At 40.6% G+C, this 756-nt stretch overlaps 1 non-coding gene across 1 annotated transcript; it reads left to right on the forward strand.

The window, feature by feature from the left end:
- Positions 1-231: 231 nt before the first annotated feature.
- Positions 232-304, forward strand: trnav-aac. Its single transcript has one exon. It is a non-coding gene; the product is annotated as a tRNA-Val (tRNA).
- The last annotated feature ends 452 nt before the right edge of the window (positions 305-756 follow it).

Consider the following 756-nt stretch of genomic DNA (forward strand, 5'->3'; position numbering starts at 1 on the left):
CAAGAATGACATTTTCCATTTTTAATAACAAAACTATACAGAACCATGACATATTACACAGTTTTTATACAAAATTGCCACACACACTTTCAGATCGCTCAGAAAGGATTAACGTGCGAAATAGCAAACTAACATTTCAGTCATGCTCAGAAAAGACACCTGAACAACTTTACGAACCGGTGCCTGTGAGCGCGACTCAAGTGACGTCACATCCTGCACTGGCGCAGCTCAGTTCCCGTAGTGTAGTGGTTATCACGTTCGCCTAACACGCGAAAGGTCCTCGGTTCGAAACCGGGCGGGAACAAGCGCAAACTTTTTTTTTGTTTGTTTGTTTGTTTTATGTCAAATCGTTCGTACGCCAAGATTTAAAGCTTAGCGCGACGAAGCGTTTCTCACGTGTACAGCGCGGACTATAAACGAAAATGAGTGTGCAACTAATTAAAGGGTATCAAGGGTGACATTTCAAATAGGGAAGACATTTTGGCACATCAACACGAAACAAAACAACACAAAAAACAAGCTGCTTCAAAATATTTGCATTTAAAATTTTTAAATATCTCGTTGCAGTTACTGGACTTGGTCACACGATGGCGACAAAACTTCACAAAACCCTTATGGCCTAAAGATAACTCACCACGTGGGGTAAAACCCTTGTACATTTTATCTTTTGCACAATCTACACAGCTCCGTTATGCACGATTAGCAAAATATGAGCTAATGGCACTGACCTGTGTTTCTTAAACCGAAAAGTGGTAA

The sequence above is a fragment of the Puntigrus tetrazona genome, chromosome 15 (assembly GCF_018831695.1).
Source record: "Puntigrus tetrazona isolate hp1 chromosome 15, ASM1883169v1, whole genome shotgun sequence".
Classification (NCBI taxonomy): Eukaryota; Metazoa; Chordata; class Actinopteri; order Cypriniformes; family Cyprinidae; genus Puntigrus; species Puntigrus tetrazona.